We start from the raw sequence: 12058 nt of genomic DNA, 5'->3' as shown, positions 1-12058 counted from the left end.
GGACTTTTAAGTAAAATTCATTACTACTTCATAAAGATTATAAGCAACATACACTGGCATTCCTGTGATTTTCAGGTAGGACTGATGCATGCTTACAAATTTTTTTTTCACCCCTATTTGGTTTCTGTAATGGCACTGGCACAATGCCACTCTTGATGTCTGTCAGCGACACTCAGAAATGAAAATGTAATTAAAATTTAATTTGTCAGACAACTTAATTTTTCTTAGTATGAAGTGAAACTTCAGAGTAGTGCTGAGTAAAACTTTTAATGTAGCAATTAGAGTGCCAGTCTTATGCTCAAATAAATTGGTTAGTCTCTAAGGTGCCACAAGTACTCCTAGTCTTTTCCCTATGCCTGTGCCTGGTAGCTCTATGAATAAGGCTTTATAGGCCTAAATGTCAGTGCTCCATAGTGATTAATATTGTAGTGAAAGCAATTATACGGTATTTCTTTGTAAATGCTGTGGTAGCTTTTCACTTATTAGCTTGTACCAGCCTCTGGTTTTGATCTAGTCTTGGCTAGAACTTGCATGTGGTACTGAGCTACTACAATCATTTTGATATACATACCTAGAAAAATGGGATTCTCAAGGAGTTAACCCTTTGTTTCTCTGCTCCTTTTTCAAACCAGCATGATCAGACCATTCCCCTTAAAGGGTAGATCATTTGTAATAAATACTAATGAATGATGCTCTGGCTGTCAGGTGGCATTAACAAATTATTTTATTATTTGTTGACTTCTCTTTTGTCCCTCCCCAAAGGCCAAGCAGAGAATTTAAAATAAGAAATTGAGGGCAGTGTGATACTTGTCTCACTCTACACTGATATAAACGCCATTTACTTTAATGGAGCTACTCCTGACTTGCACAGATTTGAAAGGGCAGTCAGGCCTTAGAGATGCTGTTAGGTCATGTAGTTTGACCTTCTGCTGTGTCTAGGTGACAGTTCTGACATCTCAATAACATAATTGATCCTCTAGCACAGGGAACAAAGGCCAGTGGTGGCTTCAACTTTCCAGCTCTGGTCTCTGCCCATGGTTACATTGTCATTGGTTTGGGTGTATTTAACCTTTTAAATGGAACTTTCAAATGCAATGTATTTCCATTCTGAATGTTTAACGGAAGACTGATTCCCTAGAAGTATTAGCTACATACAAAACATATGTGGGGAAAAGGACAGTGTTACTGAATTAGGCCAGAATTTTCAAACTGGATGCCTAAATTTAAGTTCCTAAATAAGAGGCTTGCCACCACTTTTTTGCTGTTGTAGAGCACTGAATCTTGTAAAATTACCTATATTAATGAACTTCTATGGAGTTAATAACATTAGCCTTTGGTAAGATGCAGTAAGTGTGTTACAGCCTCATAAGAAGAGGTAAGAAGTGGTATGCAAATACAATTTAATTCTTTTGGTTTATACAGAGTCAAATAACAAGTTTGTGTTACTCTTATGAATTGCTGTATTCTTTTCTATTTATGAACAAGTCTTTGTCATCTTATCTGGTAAGATGCACTTTCCCATGGATATATAGCATAAATTTTTTGTTGAATGCTTGCATTTACTTGGGAAAGTCTAGAATATAGTTTGAATGTCTAATAATACTTAAACTTACATGGAGCTTTTTATCTGTAGGTTTCAAAGTACTTTACGGAGAAGGGTAAGTATCAATAATATATAGAGAAAAGAAAACCGGAACATCATTATTAGTGCATATATGTGTGTGTTCTGTATGTATCACTTCTGTTTGATTGTTGCTGACAATTTAATAGCTTGATCTTCAAAGACAATATGCAAAGAAATATATCCAGATATTTGGCTTTGTTGCTATAGTCTATTTTCCTGGAAACTACATAGGGAATCCAAGTTGTCCCATAGTCCTTGTCTATGCAACAGTTACTTGTAGGATACTGAATATGGGTATGCCATGCCCTTGGTGATGACCTGTGACATTATCCAGGGTACAATCTGGACAGATGGACAGCTGTGTCCCCTCAGATCTCCAACCTGGGGTGTCTTTTACGCTGCTGTTCCTGCCATGAGCATAGAGAAATGGAGGAGAGAGGTAATTTGTGGTGTGTGTGTGTTCTCTATTCTTGTACCTTTCTCCCCTCCTTGAAGATCAACTCCAGCTGGGATTCAGGGGGCAGCCAGTCTGTTTACATGGGAACTCCCAGCTGTTTTCCATTTCATGTAAATTTCTCACACCTTTCTTCCTGCCAAAGAATGGTCACTTAACTAGGTGATAATCTACTTGACTTTGTTGACTTAAGCTACCTGGCTTAGTTGCTGGTTTGTCTTTTGTTTCTGAGGAACTGGTTTGTGCCTGCTTTTCTAAACTTGCAAAAAGAAAAGGAGTACTTGTGGCACCTTAGAGACTAACCAATTTATTTGAGCATGAGCTTTCGTGAGCTACAGCTCACTTCATCGGATGCATACTGTGGAAATCCAGCACAAATCCAGGTTTTCTCACCCTCCGCCCCCCCCCCACACACACACAAACTCACTCTCCTGCTGGCAATAGCTCATCCAAACTGACCACTCTCCTTACAATGTGCATGATAATCAAAGTGGGCCATTTCCAGCATAAATCCAAGTTTAACCCCCCCGACGTTCTGGTTAAACTTGGATTTGTGCTGGAAATGGCCCACCTTGATTATCATGCACATTGTAAGGAGAGTGGTCACTTTGGATGAGCTATTACCATCAGGAGAGTGAGTTTGGGGGGGGGGGGGGCGGAGGGTGAGAAAACCTGGATTTGTGCTGGAAATGGCCCAACTTGATGATCACTTTAGATAAGCTATTACCAGCAGGAGAGTGGGGTGGGAGGAGGTATTGTTTCATGGTCTCTGTGTATGTAATGTCTTCTGCAGTTTCCACAGTATGCATCCGATGAAGTGAGCTGTAGCTCACGAAAGCTCATGCTCAAATAAATTGGCTAGTTTCTAAGGTGCCACAAGTACTCCTTTTCTTTTTGCGAATACAGACTAACACGGCTGTTACTCTGAAACCTTTCTAAACTTGGTGCATGTTACAGCAATGTTATACAGTAGAATCTTATAACTTTACAATACAATGTTGATACACATATTTTACCAGGACAATAATGTCCAGCAGATTGAGTTGTCAAATGATACCTCACAAGGCATACTTCGTACAAAATATATCATGGTCTTTGTAAAAAGATTGCCATAGGGGTACAGCCTGTCACAGGGTTACTGCATGCATAGGACCCGATCCAAAGCCCATTGAAGTTAGTGGAGTTTGACTTCTGTGGGCTTTGGATCAGGCCCACAGTCAGGTAAATCTGTTTGAGATGGCCATTGGCTAAACTGTTATCTCTTTTTCCTCTTATGTCAATTTAGTCTGTGATACCCTTGGAAAGCGCTTGGACTGACAGCTTTAGAAACAGACCTGTTCACAGAAAGTTGCATCTGGAGCAGTGCAAGATGTACCATGCCATCCCCAGTAATGTATCTTGTTGGATGGCATACTGGAATGAGAACTGGACAGATGTCAGCCAGGACAATAGAGGGCTGCAACTTTATTTTGATGTTCACAGTTATAAAATGTACATATTCCTGACCTCAGAATAACTGTGCTATACTATAAATCCGGAGTTAATCCTGGCAGATTAAGGGGCAGACTCCTGCTGTGGTGATCTGCTAGGTGCAGCAGAAGGAGTGCTGTCAGAAAACTGTGATTGGCGCTCTGATTCTCTCCCTCAATCCTGATGCAAGTTAGAGTAACCCTTAGGCTAGGGACTGCTGGAGTGTTGCCCCTTAAGATTCTCCCCTTCCCTGCAAGTGATGTTTCCTTTGCACTGGGGCTGCAAAGCGAGAGATACAGGAACTCTTTGCACATTGAAGATTCTCCCACATGGGGATTTGGGAGCAAGGGACTTGTGTGGATTTGCACTCCCTGAGTGCTGCAAAGGCAGAGGTCAGGAGCAGAGAATCTGTCCCTAAAACTTGAAAGGGTCCTAGTACAATTGTGCTGTCAAAGCTGTGGCCTACTGGCCATAAATTATATAAGATGATGTCAGGTTTCAGAGTAGCAGCCGTGTTAGTCTGTGTTGAGGTAACTAGACAGTCCCAACTTTCCTTATCAGTTTGATCAAATTACCAACAGTCAACCGCAGCTTTGCCTGTTAGAGGAGAATGCAGCTGGATCACTAGGTAAGAAATACCCAGAACAACATTTTGGCATTTTGTTTGGCTGCTCTCTGAAACTAACCATTTAGACTTTGTCAAGCAATGAATGGAGATTAGGGTGATCAAGTTTGAACTGATCTCTGCAAAATGCATTTTATCAGAAGAAAATAGCGTAGGGCATGAGAAAAAGTTGTAGTAATCTCAGGATATAAGCCTGCTCTTCCTTTTGCAGGCCTTTTTTTTTTTTTTTTAAACGGGGAGTTCTTTTGATTAAAATCACCAGCGTTTGAAAGCCTAGAATTAGAAAACTTGGAAGTGTGGGAATGCACATCTGTGGCCATTCAAGGAACCTTAACTCTACCCCTGTATCATGCCAAACTTCCATTTTCTTCACCTGTTGTACTTAATGTGTAAGATGGAGAACTTTTAATGCAGGGCTTTCAAATGAAGATGGTTTTGATGAGGACTAAGTTCACAGCCAGTGGCTGCAGACATCTTAAATCTGCTCCTGTTTGCCGAGCTGTGGAGTGCATGGGTTTCGTTTTGTACAAATGTATCCAGTGTGAAGGTGTGATCTGCATGCTGTGGCTCATGTAAGCTACTTAACTTTTAGTCTTGCGTTTGTAGTTCTAGGTACAGTAATTATGCGTCTGTGCTAGGGGGTCAAAGTAAGGCACTCTTTGGGGCATTGTCTGGGTAATTTTCTGAATATAATCCATTTCAGTGAAGAGATGCAGTAGTACTCTGCTGGCATATGGCCTTAAAGAAAGCAGGAGCCCTTGTAGATGTAGCCATGTGGCTTTCTTTCAGTTCTAGACTCGCATTTGAGTGCTCCACATGGGTTTCTTCCCGTAGGTCACACCGCTTTGTTTCCTACCTGCTGCCTTCCCTCCCACACTCTCTCATTGTGGCTATCTGCATTTAATGCAAAAGGAATGGTGGATGGTATTTTGAATAACTTCCACTAATATGTTCCTCAGAATTAATCAAAGGCAGCAGTTCTCACTAAGATACAACAAGCTAAAACAATGAGGAGTTCCTAGGCCAACCCATTTTGGAGTTATGGTGAGCTAAAATTAGTTCAAGAAGTCAGATCACTTTTTTTTATTATTATTATTATTTATTATTAAAACAACAAGGAGTCTGGTGGCACCGGACAGACTAACAGATTTATTTGAGCATAAGCTTTCGTGGATAAAAACCTCACTTCTTCAGATGCAACATATCTCCTAAACACCGTATCCAATTTTACTCCTATTTTCCAGGGTCCTAAGAGCACAATCTGTAAAAATTTGCAAAAGCAGCGCTTGTTTTTCCCCAATATTAAGAGATTATTATCAGTGCCAAAGACTCATGCATTGACAAGGCAGAAGGAATGCACCAGGATTGAAAGAACAAAAAACCTTTTTGGATGCTGCAATGTTAAGGTTATAAAATTATCTGTCTAGTTTTTTTAGAAGATTGCTGATCACTGCGAGGTTTGAACAGGGCAGTCCTTGGAAAAATATTAGGACTGCTGTTTATCTTTTCAGAGTAGCAGCCATGTTAGTCTGTATCTGCAAAAAGAAAAGGAGTACTTGTGGCACCTTAGAGACTAACAAATTTATATGAGCATAAGCTTTCGTCCGATGAAGTGAGCTGTAGTTCACGAAAGCTTATGCTCAAATAAATTTGTTAGTCTCTAAGGTGCCTCAAGTCCTCCTTTTCTGTTTATCTTTAGTTTTTTATCAACTATCTGGATTTAGTTTCTTGCCTCAAAGATAAGACTTATATGCATTATGACTGATTTTGTGGATATGATCTCTTCTGTAAGTCCTCTCTCAATGTCAAATGGAGGAGCCAAGTTATTAGCTCATGGGGACATGCACGTTTCCAGACTACACTTGTGGAAACAACACTGGGTAATAATAATCTACAACGTTCAAGGTAAGTCCAAAAGATAAAAATGAAGCATTCCTATTTATAGGAATGCTTTTTTTTTTCTGGCAGATGTCATGTATCCCAAACTGTGAATCCAAGTGTGTTCCCCAGAAAGCGAGTGCTAAGGTTGTGGGTTGAGCTGAACATATAATGTAAGGCAGAATTTGGGTTAAAATGTCAGGTGCAGAGAAAACGGAGATTAAATTGTGGCAATTATTATGAAGTTGGCACAGCAGAAATTCAGGATGATTCTGAGAACTAGAATGTCAGTAAAGAGGAGACTAATCTGTACAGGAGAAGGTGGGAGGGTGCCACCAAGTTATCAAGTGTGATGAAAGGAATTGTTTGAGTATAGATAATGCAAGGGATGATTAACAGAACTGTGGGCATTTACTACAGACATTCAGAACAGGAAGACAGCAAGACCTAAGAATTCATGAGATATCTCAACTGCCCAGTTATCTGTTGGGTATCAAGCAACAGCAAAAGATTCCGAGTTCTGCAGGGCGAAGCTAAGGTGCAGAACGTAGAGGTTTTCTACCAGGTGAGAAGCAATCTGAACCCTGTTTCTTATTGAGAGGCAGGTGCTGCTTGAGATCATAAGATTGATGGGGAAGTAGACACACAACACAATGGAACATAGGTTAGAAATACAGAAAATTAATGTCACTTGAACACCAGCAATTTTATTATTTGCATTAGAGTAGTGCCTAACAGAGTCCCCAACTCAGATTGGATTCCCATTGTACTATACACTAAAGGGAAAAGCTTCCAACCGAACTTAAGTCCCAAAAGAGACAGGTTCCTAGGAGCTGAAGTCTCAATGGAAATCAGTGGGACTTGAGCATCTAAGTCACTTGCACTTTAAAAATTTGACCCTGTACAAACACATAGTAAATAATAACTTGTATCCCAAAGAACTTAGTCTAGCTAAATATCCTTGAGGAGCAACGATTAAAATATATGCAGAGAAAAACAGGAATGTTGAAAGAGGCTTGGAAGTGGTGATGGGCATCACTTCAGATAAGAGGTTTTTCTAATGTGATTGCGCCAAAAAAAAAAAAAAAAAGCCAGTGCAATTTGGGCTGCAACATTCTCTTACACATCTCCAGTGCAGCTGCACCTGGAAATGGCCCTTTCACTTTTAGACAGCTCAGAACCAGCAAGCTGGTTGGAGTTCAGAGAAGGACAATGCAAATGATTAGAGTGCGAGAGGGTGTGACTTAAATTAAAAGGTAAGTGTGTCTAGCTTTTACAAATGACAGCTAAGGGGGAGGTGACGTGAGTTAACAATTGTTTGAGATGAGTTTATGTAGTGAGGTGCATAAGGATAGAACTATGCAGTTGAGAGGGAAACTTGCAGAATTGTAGGAAAAAAATCTGGATTGTGAGACACTTTTGGATTATGGATAGTTTTGTAAGGGAAGAGGTGGAAGCACTAGTACTTAAGAATAGGCCAGGCAAAGCACTGCAATATGTAGAGAATAATCAGAAATTGGCAAGAAGACCGCTGGGATATTCTAATGGGTCTTTTCCACCTTTACCTTCTATGCATTGATGTGCTTAGGGAGATAAACTTGCTTTTGTTTACTGTAGTCCAAAATGAGATGTACTCAATCTTGTCTTCTGCACTTGGTTTTTGTATCCAGCCCCCTGTGCAAAATAGTCATGATGACACAAGTTTAACCTCTGAGAACTTTATAGTCTATCACAAAATGAAGCCTGTTAAATAACAAACTTGTCTCAATAAAATCTAGTGGAAACTTAATGTTCATATCCACTATAGACTTAACATAGTAACTTTGTGAAAGCTGTTAATTAAGAAGCCTAATATTTACAGGGCCTCATTTCAGAGGTGCTGAGGGTCCACAACACCAATGGAAGTTGTGGGTGCTTGGCGTTTCCAAAAACCAGGTGTATGCTGACTTAGAAATATTAAATGCTTCCATTGAAAAACAGTCCTCTTCTGGACTCCCCGTTCTTAAGACTATACCCAGGACTGTATCTTACATTTTAGTGCCCAGAACAATGGGGTCCAACTTGGTTGTGGCTTTTAAGCATTACCATAATGTAAATGTTAAACTTCCAGGTGAGAAGGATGGGTGCACACTAGAGACCATTCCAAGCTGAAAAATCTGGGAATAAGTATCCACAACTATGGGGCATCCCTTTTCCAACAGGTAAAATGGAATCCTGTCCTTTCCATGTGCTTTTCTCCCCACAGTAGTAGATTGGGAAGGCTGTGGGTGAACCGTTCTATGGGTATGAAGGAAATGGAAGTATCATGTGTTTCAGATTTTGAATGCTCCCAGTCATTGGCACTTGTCAACTGCCAAACTGTACTGAAAATGACAAAAAAAAACTAATAAAAGATAAATATCTTGTATATAGTCCTTGTGTCTCTTCCTTATTTCCATCTCCAAAGAGGCCGGTAAACATAAAACAATCTGCATTTTCTCTTGGCAGCAGCCTGTTGACTTTATTGGCCGTGACTGTGGTTTTTATATAATAGACCAAACTACGGGGGGCATTAGGAAGGGGAAGATGTGAAGAAGCCAATCACCTTCTCTTGTGGGGAAAGGGAACCCATAGGATCTCACTGCAGCCCCAAAACTGGCAGCGCTGACTGTGGGAGTGGGACATGTATCAGGAATACATGTTGATTTAACTCATGACCGTGGTAGCTTCTGTTTGCGAAATGCCTGTGGAGCCCTAGCTGTAAAGTAAATCTCCTTGTTAAAAGGCAATTCATGCATACATGACTTGGAAAAGGATGGAAATAGGTAGCGCAAATGGATTTTCCAGCAGGCAGTGAAATCTAGCTAGGTGCTCTCCTACCTTTTGTCACAGCTCAGCTGCGTTATCCTTTGAATTGAACCTTGCCGGCAACCGTAGAGAAATCAGAAACAATCCAAACAATGCACTGGTAATAACTTGGTAGTCCACTGGATGGTACTGTCACTGTGTGCATGCTTCACTATTCTAATTCTGAAGGTTCCTGTGCAGTTCAAAACAAAGATTATTTCAAGTCTTTTATTTCAAAGAGGTAAAATGGGAGGGGGGGAAGAGAGAAGTGTGTGCAAATCGTTTCTATTTCAAATGTAGCTCACACCCTCCAACCCCACATGTTTTGTGATCTGCCTCTTAACCAAAATTCCTCAGAGCCTCTTGGCTGGACTCTGATTAGTATAGATGAAAATGGCTAGTGCCCTAACCAGCTGCCCTCATCATCCTCGTACAATTCCAGCCTTTGAGTGATTACGCAGCAACATGTCCAGTTGGGGTTTTCTTGGTGTGTTTGTTTTTTTGTTTTAAATTAAGCTACTTGCAGATATTATTGTGCCTAAGAAGAAAGTAATGTGGTGTAGCTCAAGGTTAACATGGAAGCTTTTCCCTCAAATGTGAGCATTGCTGAGCTTTTGTGTATGTTTGCAGGATCATTAAGGTGCAGTAAGTTAGCCCAGAATCCTCCTAGAAAAGCTTGCTATGCATTATATTATTTCCTGTTTTGCAGAGGGAACCTTGCTTAGCCAAAGCCCAACAGTTGAGTTTTGTTTGTTTTTCCCCCTGCGGGGTCAGACAGCCTCACTCATGTGTGAAGTTAGGGGATCTGAAGATGGGTACTTGTGACTTGTTCTAATGTCCTGGTAAAATCCTGTTGATGTGACTTAATTCACTTCTGTCTTACTAAAAATGGGGAAAGACTAGCTCATAGAGCACTCTTTCTCTGGACGGATCCTAAAGTATTTTAGTTGGGTGCTTGTATCTGCAACTTGGAAGGTGGAGCTATTTAGCAGTGCACAGCAATGCTATCGTGACTTCTAGGAAAGGATGCAAAAAAAAAAATAGTGTCCAGATGCAACTGTAGTGTGAGCTATTTCTGCTTCTCTAGTCCTACCTATTTCCCAGTTGCTGGAACTGGGCTGTTGATGATTAGCCAAACTGAAATTTGGTCAGGATGTTAGTTTAAAAGAAAGATGCTCTGAGTCTGTGATGACCAGAAGTGATACAGGCCTTGGTTAAACAGCACATCCTAAAGATGGTGGTACTTGTAGCATAGTTTCTTCCGCCAGCATGCTAGAGCAGGGGTGGCCAACCTGTGGCTCTGGAGCCACATGCGGCTCTTCAGAAGTTAATATGCTGCTCCTTGTATAGGCACCAACCCCCCAGGGCTTGAGCCACAGGTGCCAACGTTCCAGTGTGCCAGGGGGTGCTCACTGCTCAACCCCTGGCTCTGCCACAGGCACTCCCCCCAGCCCACCCCTTCCTGCCCCCTCCCCATAGCCTGCAATGCCCTCACTCTTCCTCCCCACCCCAGCCTCTTTCATGCCATGAAACAGCTGATAGGGAGGGAGGGGGAAGTGCTGATCGGCGGGGCTGCCCGTGGGTGGGAGGCCCTAAGAGCGGGGGTGGGGCTGATGACGTATTACTGTGGCTCTTTGGCAATGTACATTGGTAAATTCTGGTTCCTTCTCAGGCTCAGGTTGGCCACCCCTGTGCTAGAGCATTGATTCTGTACTGACTCAAGGCGGAGTGCTACATACTGCATCACCAGCACTCTTCTCTCAGCATGTTGGGTTTTTCTTCAAGGTCTCCCCTGCCAATATCAGCCAGACCTGACTCTAGCTTATGAAGTCAGACGAAATAGTGAGTAGGTATGGCTGCAACAGATAACAGGAGGTGTAAAGGTTGCATCTGTCCAGGATTTGACGATAGACTGCTACAAATAGGGGTCGGTGTTAAGAGGTTGCTGCCTTTTTTTATGTGGGGTAGTTCCTTACTCCAGGGACTTCAATGGGAGTCCTGGGGAATGAGGCCCTATTCAAGATAGAAAAAGGGATCAGAATCTGTTCTGCTTCAGTCTCTCACCTTGTGCATATTCCTTTCAGACTCAATGGAAGAGTTCCATCCTGGGATGTCTTAACACATGAATTCTAACTTTCTGACTGTATCACCTAAGCCAGAATCACCTGGAGCTGACAAATGTATATTGAAAACTTAAATAAATCCTTCCTTTCACGTCAACAGGGTCTTTTTTTTTCTTTTTAAATGTGGCCTTTCAAATGGGAATAAATCTGGTGCTCCTGTATGATATAGTACTTTCAGCTACAGCCAGGACAGTTCTAGCAAAGAGGGAAATGTCACAACCCAGCAGTGCACGGTGACAGGTATACCTTTCAGAGAGGGAATTGATGGATTTATTATGGAGATGAATGATGGAGGAGATGTTACAGGTACAGGAGAGAGCAGGACTGCCTGTGAATTCTGAATGCGCATGTGTTTTTGCAGTTACTCATGAGTGATGGAATGACTGGTGGGGCTAGTTTAAAGATGTAATCTCTCTGCTCAGACAAGACTGTTTTCTGCAAGGTGGGTGTGGGTTCTGGAAGCTGCTGAGATGTGCTCGCTGTGGTGGCAAAATAGCTATGCGCTTGGTTCTCTCCACAGCAGATCTTTGGGTTGCTGCTAGCCATGGTTGGTTATGCTTACTCAGAATATCTCCACACCACCACCACCGCTCCCTTTGTTGGATCATATTAAAGAAGTTCTGTATTAAAATCACAACTGAGTTTGATTCCCCATAGTTTAAATTCCAGGGTATTACTAATTAAGAGGTCTCTTGGTTTTTGGTACTGTTTCTCTCCCTCTATGTGTGAAACTTGCAAGCTGCTAATTGTGTTAGTACATTCTAAGACAGAGTCTGTTCTCAAAGCAATTCACAGAGAGGGAGAGACTCAAAGCAATACTCTAACAACAGAAACAGCACCCAGAGACTCCCCACCCTTTTGTTGAATTAACAATTGTGATTAAAATAGAGATAGAGGATGGATGTGGATGGATGCTTGGTGTGGATAATAACTGAATGATCAGGGAGGTGCCAGCCTAAGAATCCAGTGTCCATCGGCTGAAGAAGGCGTCAAGTGGAAATAACCAGAGGACCCCCCCCACCCACCCAGGAGGCCAGACTGGAATCCACCCAACAGCC

The 12058-nt window shown here is 41.7% G+C and overlaps 1 long non-coding RNA gene across 1 annotated transcript; it reads left to right on the top strand.

Annotated features, from left to right (window-relative positions):
- Window positions 1–1602: 1602 nt before the first annotated feature.
- LOC144274480 (uncharacterized) lies at window positions 1603–11097 on the top strand. Its single transcript, XR_013347886.1, has 2 exons — window positions 1603–2063; window positions 3364–11097. It is a non-coding gene; the product is annotated as an uncharacterized LOC144274480 (long non-coding RNA).
- Window positions 11098–12058: the final 961 nt, after the last annotated feature.

This window comes from Eretmochelys imbricata, chromosome 14, assembly GCF_965152235.1.
Source record: "Eretmochelys imbricata isolate rEreImb1 chromosome 14, rEreImb1.hap1, whole genome shotgun sequence".
Classification (NCBI taxonomy): Eukaryota; Metazoa; Chordata; order Testudines; family Cheloniidae; genus Eretmochelys; species Eretmochelys imbricata.
The sequence above is the reverse complement of the archived record's forward strand: the minus strand, read 5'-3'. Positions and strand labels throughout refer to the sequence as shown.